We start from the raw sequence: 15,045 nt of genomic DNA on the forward strand, positions 1-15,045 counted from the left end.
CAGAAAGGTGGAATAAATGCAAAATAACCCATTTCACATGGTTTTCACAGTGTTTTCTAATTGGAGAGCTCCCAGAAATCCAGGACTGGCAAGTTCAATCTCAAAAATGCATGTTATTAAAATAAAGTTTTATAAACTCATTCAGAACATCACTGTTAAACTCACCCCCAATTTAAAATTAAAATGTTTTATTAAAAGTTTTATTCTCTCACCGGTTGCAAAAGATCTTTTCAGATGCTCTTCTTCCCATTAAATTAGAAGCTGTATATTAGACCTGGACTGGTTCAGGCTGAGTAGTCAGGTCCTATTCTCTTTTCACAAATTTTCATCTGATATATTAAAAAAAATGAAATCACACTGTTCCATGTTCTGTTCCCTAAGAAATCCCACACAGCACTTCAAGGCCAAGGGTAATGGCTTAATGCATGTCATTTCTAATTCCCTCTTACCTCTCGAGAGTATTTGCAAGTCCGTCCTGTCCTTTCACACAGATCTTTATTTACTGATATCCTTTGAATATCCTTTCTCTAGCAGTGAACTCCTTTCTAGGGTCAGTATGTTCTTGCAGCACTAGCAGTAACCACTTATCTTTCCTTAAAAGCTCTCCAAAGCTTATCATACTACTTGATACTTGTACAGGTCTGCTCATGGAGATTAACTCATTGAAACTCATTACTGTTGAATTCACAGTACGAGAGGAATGCTTAAGTAATCATTGACTAGGTGAAGAGTCAAGAAACCATACCAGTATGCATATTTTAGCACTCACAAATGTTGTGTATCACCAGCAGAATCATTCTTCATTCTTGGATTCAGTTACCACATGGTGCAAATGTGAGTATTCCCACACCTCATTGCTAGCTCTTAAGTTCTGATTAAAGAAACTGAACAAGTATGCAGTCACCTTAAGTACAAAAGTGCTCCCATCTCTATGTGGTCATGTACCCTCACGCCCCTCTTGCCCAACCAAATGGCACCGTTGTGGTTCATAGTCACAAATTCAAGTGCATCTGTAGCTTGCAGCTTAAACCCAGACAGATTTCGTTGTGATTACATTTGGTGGGACTATCCTTTGTCAAGTGGGATTGACCCACTGCAGTGTAGGGGCACCTGATCAGCTCATGTATCTGTTCCTCAGCAATCAGAGCTACACACTACCTTAAACTGTCATCAGCTTTAGTTCAGATTAGCGCTCCAGCTGCAAAGAGAAGATGCAATGCCTGTTCTACCACCCCTGTTCCCATAGCAGCACCCTCTGGCAATGGGATGGCAGAGCAGGTATCTAGGGATGAAGAAACCTGCCCTCCACCACTAGACCTCACTGAAGCTTTTAAGCAATAATCCTACGTGTCTGTTTGCACTGTAGAGCTTCTAGTTGCAGCTCAAAGGTTGCAGCTCACCTGCCATTGAGCAGTGTAGTGTAAATCCCAAGTGAAACCCAAATTCAGGGTGATGAGCTGCAAGATTTGCCTTTGGATTCTAACAAGTCAACTGCTAAAGCTTATCTCCCTGCTGCTGCGCATGGCTTGCTAGAAACTTCAGAGCCAGTTTTGAATACAGGAGTTGAACGCCCATCCAGAACGCAGCACAGGCTAATCACAGCTTGGCTGAAACTTGGGCACAGCAAGGATCCAAGCCATGTCCTAAGCCTGACTTTTAGCCAGCAGGCTGTCCTGCAAATACTGGAGGAAGCAAAGTCTGCCTGAATGCCAGTCAGCACTGCTAGATGCTATCTTTTGATCTACTATGATCAATCAAGTGGTTAACGTCTCAGTTCCAAACCTGACTGTTTCCTTTGCCCCACTCCAACCTTTGATATACTGGATCTTTACTTATGTCAAAATGATGGTGTCTCTACTACAATGAATCATTAACAAAGTTTGTTCTAGCTCCAAGAGTTTTGGGAACATAAGCCATACTTCTCCTCTGCTTAAAACTACATCTCCTTTCCTGTAATAGCAACAAAATGGAGTTCTGTTTAGCATTTACATTTGGTAAAATTATAGTTACAAAACATGACCATTCCAGCCCTGAGGTGTTTGGGAAGGAGTTAATCTGTGCTTGTCTTTCAAAGAGATCTTTCAAAAAACCCTTTCAAGACATTGCGTCAAGAGGACAGGTCTCTTCAACTATTGTCTAAGAGATCTTAAGCAAAAATGGAAGCTTTCTGGAAAGCAGGTACTGACACAGGAAATATTCTGAAGGCTCAGGATTTGATGCATCTGCTGTTTCTATAGGCCAGCCTGAAGTACACATTCAGAGTCCAGGCCATATTCAGCTAGTAACACATATTGCCCTCACTGTGTCTATTGTGCTGATGTGAGGCTCATGATGCTTTACAGGAGAGACTGTGACATGAGCTGTTCCAAAACAATTATCTTCTAAAAAAACAAACAACAACAACAAAAAAAATACAACAGACTGTGTGGAAAATTATCTACCACAAACAAACTGAATTGTACTTTTAGTCTTTCACACCTTTAATATTAAGTGAGGCATATTTTATAGGGGAATTTAAGATACAATCTGCTGGACTGAACCCTTTTCCTAATTTACTAACTCCACAGGTCTGATGGTACAAGGTTTTATGCTTAACAGTACAGCAGCTTTGGAATAATTAAACTTGGCCTAGGTCAGACAAGTGTCTCCCTGTCACCGCATTTGTCTACAACTTGTATTCTTTGCCCCTATTGCTAGAAGGCAAGTTTTATAACAATGAGCCACCAAAATTAACCAAATTCCTATGTCCTTCTTCAAGGGCAATCCAGTCTCAGCTGTGGCACGTTCTTACCAGTTCAGAACACGAACAAGTTGGATGCTTCTCAGCAAGTTACTCTTTCACTTACATATAAGTGGAGTTGAGGATGGGGCCAGAGAAAGTTAAGAAGTTAGTGCTTTTGGTTCTGATAGGTGAATAGCTTGCTACGCACACCTACAGCATTTCAATTGAATGTAAGCTTTGTGAACAGCTGTATATCCCTGTCTAGTCTAATCTAACTGAATAGATTGTCCTGCTGTAACTCAGTCTTGCAGGTTTCAAGCAGCAAAAACACACCTCAAACAGAAATAGCATGGTTAATATAGGTGCACTGCTGCCCTGTTAACCTCAACCCACTACAAAAAAAAAAAAAAGACAAAAGTACCTTCTGTAGAGCTTGTCACCTCTTCCTACTTCTGATATTCATGACATGGTCATCTTTTACATTCTCTAAAAATTAGCAGGTACTATTGCATTGAAACATGAGCAGCAGAGTGAAGTCCCCATCTCTTCCTCTAAAGAAGTGCGCCTGTCAGTGTATGAAGCAATACCTTCACAGCCCTTGTAACGGAACCTGTAGATACCAAAAAGCATCAGGCAGCATGAAGGCACTCCTGGGTAGTTTCTCTTTTTGCTTCTTCCCTCACCACTTACTGATTTTCCCACAGGACTGTCATGAAGTGACACCAGCAACAGCTGAAAACACAAATGAAGTAAGCAATTGCATCTCCTGTTCAGACTCCTCCTTTTTATTGCAGAACAAACAGTTCAAGGTCTCCATTTCCTGATATTTGAATTAACGCGTTATTGGAATAGGAGCTGTTATGAGGTATCCTCATTTTGCAGGTTAGCTATTTTTTCAGGAGGAAGTCTTTCTCCGCTATCACAGCAACATTGCAATCAAGTACTATCCAAACGTAAGCATCAGAGAGTACCTTGAGTGCCCAGTGACACAGAGATATTAACAGCACGCAAGGCTGCTTCCTGCTAAGTAACAGTTTGCCTTCTGACCCCTCACTCTATTCTTCCACCTTTAAAAGTGGAAATTAAGTACCAGCTGCACAGGTAGCAGGCAGCCCTAATTAATACTAATTAATTAAAATGTATAAATATAATAATTTATATATTTAATTTTCATTATAAAATAATTTACAACCTTAATTAATTAATTAAATTAAAGCTAAATACTGTATAAGAAACACTAATGCAGAAAGGAGGTCACTGTGCTGAAAAAGCCCTGGAACACAAATTCCTAGAACAGAATCTGAAGAGAAAGGGCGCTTTAGGAACTGGAAAAGTTACCCAGCCTGCAAAGGGTCAAGCTGACTAGAGGCAGGGACACAGCAGTCCACTTCCAGAGCTCAGGTTCACTTTCCTGAGGCTAAAGAAGCAGAGGTTTGGCCTCAGCCAAAGCACCTCCTTCCCCTGCACCCAGTTGCTTCCACTATAACACACCTGCTCAAAGAGCAGGAACCCGCTAAACCCACACGCTCTCAGTTTGTGAAGTCTGGTTTCCCATAATCAACCGTAGGTGCACCCTCGTCCCTGGGGCAAAGGCAAGCCAAAGGAAACAATTACTAAATGGCAAGGTATTAAATGGCAAGGTATTAAATCCTTCTTGCCAGTCACAAGGCCCAGTTCTGGCTGCATTCTTCTACCCACACAGGTGGCTGTAGCGGTGTTACCGGGATGTGCTGTGGTGTGACAGCTGGTGGGGCTTCTCGGTCATCAGAGCAGCTGCTGATTGCCATGCAGAAGGAGCAGCAATTTGCCTTTGACAAAAAACACTGGGATGTGTTTAGAGTAGAAGTTTTGATAAAGCCTATTGAGGCTGTACTCTTCTGACATCAAGGATTCATGCCACTAGCATATTTAATAAAGTTGTTATGATCCCGATGGGTTCTGATTTTTGTATCATAGAAAGGCTTGGATTGAAAGGGACCTTAAAGATCATCTAATGTAAGGTCATTATCATCCTAATGATATTCCAGATGTAGAAGGGAGATAAATCTAAATGAACATACAATTAGACAATGGTATAAGTTACCATTATGACAGACATATTGATGTGTAGAGTGTATGGCTTAAGTTATAAGGGTCAATGCAAAAAGCTATTTCCTGAACTTTCCTTGAAAGGATATTTCTACATCTTGTGTTGTCTTGTTCTGCCGGATATGGTGGATGTAAGCATGAAAGAGGTAACAGCTTACTGGTGTGGTATTTCATTTTGCAAGAGCACTTTCTTGATTTTGATAATAATGTTAAATCTTATTTCCTACTGTTTGGTCATGTTGGTCCGTGACCAACAAGTTGAACATAATAACAGTAACAAGGACCAGCTCACTAAACCTTTTCTCATTTTAAGTCCTATCTGACAATAGATGCAAGCCTTCCAGCTCTTCTCTTCCACAAAGTGCAACCGTCATCTCTTCAAGGAAATCCTTCTTTTATAACCTTTCCTCTCTGATACATTTATTATCTGCTACCTAGACTCAGTTGTTACTCCCAGATTTTACATCAAACTGCATGTTCCAAGGCCTGCACCATTTATTAGCTTTATGAATCCCTTTCATCTTTGCAAAGCCTTTCTGTCAGGCCACCGAAGGGACTGTGTCCTTGCAGCTAACAGCTGCTTTTTCCTGCAGCAGCCGGCAATCAGCTCAGCAACAGTCCCACACAGCTTCACCACAAGCCCACCATGCTGGAACAAAAGAGGGTAGGGGGTTAGGAAAGGAAGAGAGGAGGGAAGAAGATGAAATAACATGGAAGAAAGAAAACCTAAACTGGTGGAAGGGAAAAATGGAGGGAGAAGGAATGAAGGAGGCAGATAAAAGGTCAAATAAAAAATGAATAGGAAAGGCAAACACTAATGGGCAAAAAATGAAATAGATGCTCATTCTCAAGGCCAGAGATTTCTCCACTTTAGCCTGACTGCTGCAGTTGGGCCTCTCTTTCACAATCTTTTTTTTGCAAGCACAGTGAAGCTCTCAGATCACACATGTAGTTCAGACTTTCTTGGTCCTTTGCAGAGGGTCTGTTTTATGTGCTGTTGCCTTACAGACTGTATGGCATCTGAACAGGAAAAATTACAGATTCCAAAATAACAGACTAAGGGCTACATTCACCGAAGACATTTCCACAGAATTCAGCAGAACTCAGAGAAGAGCTCAATTCAAAACTGAAAAAAACCACCTCATACCTGCTTAAATTCACTCGCTTTTGCTAAATCAAGACTTTACAGATAGATGAGGTAGATTGTCACAGAGCTGGTTTGAACAAATTTTCATCCCCACAGAGTGCCCAGCAGAACCGGGACATGTAGCAACCCAGGACTGGGTCCTTGTGCTGGAACAGAGAGAACAGCCCTGCTCCTGCAGAGTCCCCCTTTGGCACGTTAGAAGGGCTTCAGCACACAGGCAAAACGGCTATCTCAGCTATCTGGGTACCAAGAGGCTTTTCAGCTGGGGATGTTGTACCTCTTCCACTACAGATGTCACAGATCAAAGAGCCAAGACCAGAGCCAGGTCTTTGCTTTCCGAGCACGTGCAGGACAGGGCCATTCTCTTGTTCTGGTAATGAGCACACAGTCTCCTGAGTGCTGTTCTGGTCCTTCACATGTCTAAATATTTGTTTTCCTAGGCAGAATCTGTTCTTTCTCACACAAATGCAGTTGCCATTGATAGTTCTGCACATCAGGAGCTCTGTCCTCTTCCCTGCTCCTGTGCTGGAGGTCTCCCACAGCACTGCCCTGCCATTCTGCTTCAGGAAGACACCCCCACTGTCATTCCACAGTCCCTGCAGCTTTTCTAGCACTGCACCTGCCTCCTGGCCTTCCTCCTTGCTACTCGGTAAAAAACACTTACCAGTGCTTGACCTCCTACCCCAACAGGGCCTGCATTGACCAAGTTACCACTTAGGAACACAGAATAGTGTGGAAAGAGGCATGAATTTCAGCCCGTCTCTTCAACACAGCTTTCTGTGAAGAGGACTGCTCATCAGCAGGACACTAATTTAAGTAAGAATTTCTCACCTTCAGAACCCCAGGAAATCTGCCTTCCACCCTTTTTTATAGTTCTGATCTCTCCGGTAGCTTTGAGTCTTTCCTCTGTCAAACAGCCAAAGCATCACTTCCCGTCTCAGCACACCACGCCATGCCACAAATACTATATACAAAACCACGAGAAAATGGTGACTCAGTTTCATAACCCTAATTACCAACTGTTCCACAGACCTGTTCATCTCAATTAGGAGTGAAGACCATACTAGTTTGAGTTGTAGACAGGGCATCTTCATGAGTTGGATGGGCCCTGTAGTGATTAAATAGCTTGCCCAGTGTTGTACATTGGATTATATTTGCAAAACAGATTAAGATCCCAGATCACTAGACTCCTAGCTCCTTCCTCTAATCTCATCCTGTGTCAGGAAAACCAATTCCTCTTGAAAACATCAGTTCATGTACCGCTGACCCTGCCAAGCCAGAGTTAAGCAGCTCTCCTAACTGGTGATCAGTGGCTGTTCAAATTGCCTGGACAGACACCCTGATGCCCATGACCTGACCTTTATTAATATGGGGGTGACTTGAGAGAGCCCAAATTCAACGTGGTAGATCAAGACCTGGCAATTCCTGGAGAAGGGAAACAATTGCTCCTCAAACCTGAGCCTGAAGGCTAATGAAACACGTACACGTTAATAAAGAATGATTAAAGAGCTGGAAAGACATGTAATAAAGGGAAAGAAAAGACTGCTCTATTTCACGCACCAACCCAACCAAAATATGGAGATGATACAATAAAATCATGCTATTTACTCACTACTTTGAAAGCTCTCTTCTCCCTGGAGGCAGTTCACCTTCTGCTAGCGGCACCAAAAGACGTTTCTTGCCCCTTATTCCTCAAGGGTTCCCAGAAACAAGGATTTCAAAAGCAAGATCGGTCACACAGCTGAGTGGCAGCAAGACTTTATATATGGGAGTGGTCAGAAAGGGAGGGTGATGTAATGAAGTTGTATCTTTGAGCTGTAAAGTCATTGCCACCCTTCCCCCTCCCCATCCCTGAAGGATTGCTGGCTCACATGGCAAGCTGAGGACAGTGGTCAGACACTTTCCGTACCATGCTTTCTCACAGTAAAGGGAACAGCATACAGGGTGGGGAGCAAGGAAGGATCAGACTTGAACGAGGACAATAGTTTGATGTTGGGTAGTCCCAGGAGTGATTCTGTACCGGCAGCGTCATTTCTTTTCTTTATACTTCAAACAATACGCTGCCAGTTGCTGGCCTTTCCCATGGCACGATACCCGGTAGCAAGGACACCATCTGTGTTAGGGCACCATTGCCACCATAGCCACCTCGCTGGGGAAAGCCCCACTCCTGCACTCTCCACAATGAACTGATGCTGAAGCACTGTCCCACCACATGGCCAGAGGGGCAGGGAGCCCTGCGGAGACAAAGGCACATGCATCCCCTAAATGGCACTGTCCTGGCCACTGACCTGGGAAGCTCTTGAGAGGTACATCCTGCCCTTTTCCATCCGAGGAAGTCTTGTAGCATGTGAATGGAGAGGAATTCTCTCAAGGATGTACTGTTGCTCTCCAAAGGGAAAATAATTCATTTTCAACTTCCTTCATTAGTCTTGTTGATCTTTCGCTGAAGGGCTTGTTTGACTGTGAGACGCCATGTCATGCACGAGGACAGTGTTTGACCAGCTGAGAGCTTATAAATTATTAGTTGAGTATCTCTGGCATAGCTGTATAACAGGACGCCACGTCTAACAGATGATGTGAGTGTCTTCTTGGCTGAAACAACTGGAAAGGGCAGGAGGCTCTCCAGGCTGTCAGAGGGGAAGTCAGAGTTACTGTCCCCTGCCAGGTACGACACCAGGATCTGCAGGTTCGTGCAACAGCAGCCAAATAAATGCCCAGCTCATGCCATTGAAATCCCGCACCAACAGGAACCTCCATGGTGAGTCCTTAGGTTTGGGTGGGGAAGGAAGATGCAGGAATGACTCTTGCAAGCAGAGCCGCTTGTGCAATGCACGGTGAACTGGACTGGAGAATGACCTTACTTTTTCCCCTTCCCAGGTTATTTTTCAGTCAGAGATCTCCCCTGACCTGTTCACATAACACCGTGCCAGCATAAGGAAGGGAACTATTTAAAACAGTACAAGGAATGTTTCCATATGCCAAATCATGGTCCGAATCTCATTGACCTTAAAGACTTGTGACTTGTTAGTGTCGTGGGAACCAAAACAGGTACATATCTGAGTTAGATCCTCTTCTAACTGCTAGGAAGGCTGCAAAATGATTTTTTTTGCAGATCTAGGACAGACTTTCCCTTACATACGTAAGACTGTGTTTCTGTAATTTGCAATCTCAGTAAACCACTCCCTCTTGTCCTGTTGCTTTGGAGGGCCCCTGGCTTTGGAGCTGCTGGGATCAAACCAGAAACAACAAACACTGAATTATTCAGATATCCTTGTCCAAAGAAGAAAGTTGCACCCCTAGCAGGCATGCTTCAGCACAACCACAAGTGCAACAGACCCCATATATTCCAGGGAAAACTCTTCACTTGCTCAAGGTGCCTGTCTTTCATGGGATAGCTTGGAGGCAGGTTAAACACACTAGGTGGATGGCAAAGCAAGCTCTAAAGAAATTTTAAGCGCAAAGAGGAAGAACAGAGACATATTGTCCTCTTCCCTTGTTTCTCAACTGATACTCATGGTAAGAGAAAGAAGCTGCAAGGTCCCAGATTTTCAGTGAGTTTGGTACAACCTGGGCTCCCTCAGTTTGAGGGGAGCAAGCCCCACACCTAGGCAGAGATGAGGATAGCCACGGTGTGCACTCCCTGCCTTCCACAGCACGGTGCTTCCCCAGACCCCTGACTGTCATCCTAGATGGGAAAGGGAGAGGGGCCAGTGGAGACAAACAGTCCTAGGCAGTGATCGGGCAGAGGAATAGGAGCCAGGGGAGTCCATGTAAAGCTGCTTACCAAAGAACACGCTCCTGTTCTTGTCACCCCTACAGGAAGATCCCCAGACTTCACAACCTGTCCAGACTGCCAAATTCTTATTATCGTCATTACAAAAATTTGTACCGCTTAACAACATTTTTAAGCTACTGCCAGGGCCAGGGCACCTTACATGCTAACGTGAGAAAAGCATTCAGACCCTCGCTTTAGAGACAGGATCAGAGCAACTTGCCCAGGCTTCAGAGCAGATCAGTCTGAGCTGAAACTAGGAATCTTCCCCCCAGACTCCCTTAAGCACGCTGCTAGACATCACTTCTTTTCTCTGTCAGGCTTCCAATATATATATTAAATCCAGACACAGTTGGAAGTGACAAGTGCAGAAGCTGACAGTGATCTAACAGCACGGTGCCTGGAGCTACGTGGGTTGTTGTTTTCGCTGTTTCTCATGGCTTTATTTTCTCCCCTAGTGTAAACAGGAAATGAAACGTGGAGGTAGCTCCTTCTCCCTGCGGAGAACGACAACAGATTAGATTGCAGTGCAGGAGCCAGGGAGAAGTTCAAAGTGTTTGCTACTTAATGGAAAACTTGCAGGCTACTATAGAAAGTTGTTGGGTGATTAATTGCTGTTAAAGTCTAACCAAAGCAAGCGGGCCCTAAAACCAGAGGAACAAGGACTTTTCCCAGGAAGAGCCAATGTCTACCACACAAATCCCTTCTTCATTCTGTGTAAGAAAGAGTGGGACTCAGAGCCGTGAGGCTCACACGTTATCCTTGGACATGAAAGCACACTGCCCCGAGGCTCAGCCCCGTGACGTGTGTGTGCAGCCTGCCCAAGCTTGGTGCCCAGCCGTGTATCCCAGGAAGCCTCACAACTTCCCATCCTTTTCTCAGCAGCTTCTGCTGCAGGATCAGCTCTGCTGCTCTCAGAGCAACAGCTGAAACCCCTCAGCGTAAAACTCAGCACATCCTGGTATACCAGAATCAAGCTTGGGTTATCTTTGTATGGCATGTCTGCAACCCCATTACTCAGTAGCTCCTGCCCCATAGCTGGGGTGGGGTTGAAACATCTCACAGAGGGACAGGGCAAAGCAGCAGAAGCCAGAAGTGGTGCAGGCAGCCCCAGGTCTTCTATCCCCAGTCATCTGCCCCCAGCCCCACTGTGGGGCCACTCAGCTGACACAGTGCTGGGACCTGGCCCTTCTCTGAGGGTGCTGCAGGAGCAAAGAGCCACTAACAGCTCCTCAGGTGTTGCACTGGAAGAATTTTCACAGAGTCCCTGAGAAGGCTTTAGATACAGCGCTAAGCTGCACTGAATGTGTAAGGCAACTTTCCTGGCGGTGCAGCCCATCTCTGAGCTGAGCGCCCAGAAATGAGTTAGGTAGGGCTGGGGAGCTCAGGTTCACTCCAGAAACACAGGTTCACACTCCGGACAGGCAAGGAGGGTGCCCAGCAGCAGTAGAGGTCCATCCAGCACTGCACGGGAAGGATGCATATCATGCCAGACAGCCCATGCTATAAGTAAGAGTCTGGACTTACATCTGTTTTACTCCAACAGGTCAGCACCTCCCACTCTCTATTTGCTTCTGAGAGTGACAGTCTCTGGAAAACAAATGGATTTTTCCTTCTAAAGGAAAGCTCCAAGCACTCCCCTCGTCATACCTTGAGGCTCACAGTTGGTCCAGTTAAGGTTTAGATAATACAGTTCACTTGTGTGGCTATTTGCAACCCGGCTGCTTTGACCTTGAGAGGGACACAGGACAGATCTAGTCTTGGTGAAAACATCCCTATGCCACAGCCCGTACATGGGATGGACACTACCATATAACGGGGCAGGCTCCTGTCCCAGCCTGTGCTTCAGCAAAGCACTCGGTTATGTTCAGCTTCTACCAGTCCAAGGGTATGTATGGAAATCACTGGCTGTTACCCTTCTTCCCCAGGATGGTGGTCACAAAGTTCATGTAGAAAAGGGGGGAAAGTATGAGAAACTCCTTTTCCCATTGCTTTCTTGCAACTACAAGACTGACACAAAGAATCTCCTCTTAAAAGAGAAGCAGGAACCTGAAATCACAGCATGAAACCACAGAGATGGGAGCCTGCCATGAAGGGCTTCTGTATCTGTCTGAGTGCAGAAACCTGGCAGGTGGGATGCTCACAGCATCCTCTCCTCTGGGCAGGACATAACATAGGGCTGTGGAATGGATAGGTGTTCAAACGCTGATAGATCTCCTGTCCTGGGAGAGGCAACCTGCTACCGGGAGAACTAGGCTTACATTTCAAATACAGTTCCCAAAGCCCCACATGGGAGAAAAGAGCCTGTCTGGTTAATCTGTACCCCTCATCTTCTTTAGGCTTGTTTATTTTAGCATGGTAAAGGGCACCAGAGTTAAACCACTTTTGAACTACCAAAATCACAAGTTTCTGTCTCAAAGCAACCTGCCTTAGACATGGGGTAGCAGTCAGGCAGGCTGCAGGCAGAGGCCATCCCTGCGCAGCTCTAGGGCAGTTCCTCTTGCCCTGGGTTTGGGAGAAGGGTGTGTGCTGCAGAGACTGGGCACGCAGCACTGAGCCTGCAGGTAAGCTCAGCCCCATCGGTTCTCCCGCTCCATCCAACGTGGCTGGGTTCCTTTGGGTTCGCCCCGCAGCCTCTATGTGTCAGAGGCAGGTGCTGAATGTTTCCCATCTGCTGCCATTTCCATTGCCAGTGGAAAGCACAGGTCCCTTTATCACGTCACAACCTGACCTCTGCGGAAGGCTTTGTTTGTTTTCCCAGTGTGCCAGGGCTGCAATTAGCCAGCAGAGCAGGCTAGTGGCACCTGCATGGCAGAGCACCAAGGGATACGAGGGAGCAAGCTGCCCCTTATCAACCTGGGGGCCCTGACCTCTGCTCCCAGGCAGGGAGAAATGGCAACGAGTCAGAAACCACAGACATCATCCTAGCTTTGCACTCCTGAAGATGAGGGTGTCTCCCACAGGTCAGGACAAAGGGTAGCACAAGCATACACACCCTGAACTACGAGAACCCCGGCAGCCAGTGACATTTAGCACAAATGGAGACTCAGGGGAGTGAGCGGCCTCCCTAGGGAGAGTCCATCACCATCATGCTTCCCTCAGGCTGCAGCAATATCCCCACCCTCCTTCATCCCCCAGATGCTGGGAGCACATCCCCAGCTCCAGCCCTCTGATGCCTGGGAAGATGGCATAAACATTTCCTGAATGCTGTTGTGCCTCAGTTTCCCCCTCCTCACCCGCGCTGTGGCCTCGCAGTGCTGGAGCAGACGGACAATCTGCAGGGAGGTCAGCCCTGGTGCATAACGGGGAGCTCGGGGTAAAAGTCCCACACGGCTGCTCCCTTGTGAGATCTCCCATGGCCAGAAATAAACTCTCTGCAGGCCTGTGCAGAGACAAGAGACTGGATGAAAGAGACTTTTTTTTTTTTTTTTAAGAGAGAGCAGGAAGGAGTAAAGAAGAGAGGCAGAGTCCAAGGGTCCAGGGCTTGGCCCTGCCGTTCAGATCTGAGGCTACCAGAAATGCTGGCTGCTCTTGAAAGGGCTTCCTGCTTCCCCCTTGCGTTGCAGGCCTGCAGCACACAGATCCCACCAGCCTCGAGCTAATTTGGGCTTGCTGGGGAGAGCACGGAAACACAATGGGGACAGGAGCGAAAAGCAACGGGGAGGATGACACTCAGGAGACTCATCCTTATCAAGGAACAAAATCATATCAAAGGGGAGCCGCGGAGACTGGGAAGAGCCTTTTGTAAAACCCGCAACTGAGTCAAATCCTGCTGTTTTTACACATTGGTCCCCTGGGAGCCCTATCATGAAGATTGCCGCAAAAGAAGCTCCTGTGCCAGGTCAGGCCACTTGCTGGATGCGCTGCTTGTGCATCAGTAACGCACCCACTGCACAGTCATCGTTTTCCCTGTGTGTGTGCTTTTTAATTATGGTTTTTGTTTGCAGAGTGTCTCTTATAGAAAGGACAAAACGCATTACTCTCAGATTATTAAAATTACACTCAGAGTTTCCCAACTGCTAATTACACCCAGGCAGCAGCATCGCTGTAATTAAAGCTGGGACGGCACGTCCGGGGAGCTGGGAGCCCAGCTGTCCCCTTCCCTGCACCGCTCTAACCAGACTGGGCTGGCCAGATCCAGGCTCAGCCACACCATGGGCTCAGCCTGCCCAGGCTACGACCCCTCCCGTGACATACAGACACTGCCACTGCTGCACCCCGAAGAGAGATGATGCACACACACAAGGCCAGGCACCTCCTCAGCACCAGGCTGCGGGTGCCCCTGCACCAAGTCTGCCCAGGTTACAGCCCAGCACCTGCACTGAGCCTGCTGCATGGGCTGGGGGAGTGAAGGGAAAGGCCAAGCCATGGGGTTACGGTGTTTGGGGGAAGAAAAGAGGGCTTAGTTTTGTTTCTACTACTGAATGTTTGCAATAAATCACATCGCCCATCTGAGCCTCCGTTCCCTTGGATGTAGAACAGGGACTGGAGGCTTCCCTGTTAGTCAAGGGGCTCTGGGGACAAACTGCAGGGAAGTGTTCCTGCTGGCTCCCCCCTCACACAAGCACACACTTTAAAGCCTGTGGCATGCCGACAGACTAGGGGGTGAGGTGCACAGGGGAAGATGGGAATCCCTAGGGAGACTATAAGGCCCGAAGAGCTGAGAGACAGCAGCTCAGCAGTCTACAAACCTGTGAAGTCAGGAGCTCGCTGGAGAACCAACCCTGCCTCTGCACTGCTTGGTCCTGGGAGAAGAGCGACCGCAGGTGTGTGAGCAGCCCTGCCAGCAATGCTCACAGCAAAACACCTGCCCTGAGCTCAGACACCTCAGAAATAGAGCTCTCCAGAGCACAGCTGGGACCAATTAAGCTTCAGGCAACTGGGGGCTTGACACCAGCACTGGCCTCCCACTGCCAGGTGATGCTTTGGAGGAGAAATTCCACCTCCAGGAAGATGGAGCACTGATTAGGGAAAGTAGATAAACACTGCATCTGTTTCAGGATGGGTTTCCTTCCCACTGAAATCCCCAGAGTTTCAGTGCTCAGCAGGATGCAAGCACATTCTTAAATGATTTCCTGGAGCTCTGGTTTCAAAGACCAGCCCCTTCAAAAGCAATAACATTCCAAGATCAATAGCAGCCCCAGGAGAGCTCTGAGCATGCCGGCTCCAAAACCACTGAGCTATCACTAGAGCCAGTTATGCTATCAGATGCTGTGGCACAAGTCTACCTTGTCATATTTAAAAAGGCTACTAAGACTTCCTAAGCAATCAAGCTTAAGCAGGAAAAAAAAAAAGAGGAAAATTTACATTTCAGAA

At 46.6% G+C, this 15,045-nt stretch overlaps 1 protein-coding gene across 9 annotated transcripts in view; it reads right to left on the reverse strand.

The window, feature by feature from the left end:
- The window catches only part of GGT1 (gamma-glutamyltransferase 1), a 60,020-nt gene that overhangs the window by 17,111 nt on the left and 27,864 nt on the right, over positions 1-15,045 (reverse strand). The window contains exon 1 of one of the 9 annotated variants that reach the window (XM_013173614.3): positions 14,421-14,516. The exons of 6 other annotated variants lie outside the window; for them this stretch is intronic. The gene's annotated coding sequence lies outside the window, so the exon portion shown is untranslated. Of the gene's footprint in view, positions 1-449; positions 609-7,569; positions 7,720-14,420; positions 14,517-15,045 lie in introns of those variants that run through there. 2 more of the 9 variants (XM_048063775.2, XM_048063774.2) reach the window with 2 other exon arrangements.

This window comes from Anser cygnoides, chromosome 17, assembly GCF_040182565.1.
Source record: "Anser cygnoides isolate HZ-2024a breed goose chromosome 17, Taihu_goose_T2T_genome, whole genome shotgun sequence".
NCBI lineage: Eukaryota > Metazoa > Chordata > Aves > Anseriformes > Anatidae > Anser > Anser cygnoides.